Genomic DNA, 381 nt, shown 5'->3' on the forward strand with positions numbered 1-381 from the left:
CTTGGTGGAGGATGGTGTGGTATTTGTTGGTCCTGCTGCTCCTGGTGTGATAACAGCCACAAGTCGCACCACATACACACAACTCCGCTGCTTGCCTCTGCCCGTTATTATTCAGTGGTGGCGCCACATCGCGATTTGAGGGAACAAGGTCCCAGCAGGGCGTATCTCTTGTGATTTTGTTATTGTGGTTTCTGTTTTCTGCAATTCTCTCGTTCACGCGCCCTCTGTTTTCTTCCAATGATGATATTGGTGCTGTTGTTGCATGTAATGGTGGTTGTGGTGGGGGAGGGGGATGCTTGTTTGTTTGTTTGTTTTTTCTGTTTTGCGTCACATCTGGTTTACTTTAGATGAAGCGAGAGAGAGAGAGAGAGAGAGAGAGAG

This window comes from Trypanosoma grayi, assembly GCF_000691245.1.
Source record: "Trypanosoma grayi strain ANR4 Tgr_423_V1, whole genome shotgun sequence".
Classification (NCBI taxonomy): domain Eukaryota; phylum Euglenozoa; class Kinetoplastea; order Trypanosomatida; family Trypanosomatidae; genus Trypanosoma; species Trypanosoma grayi.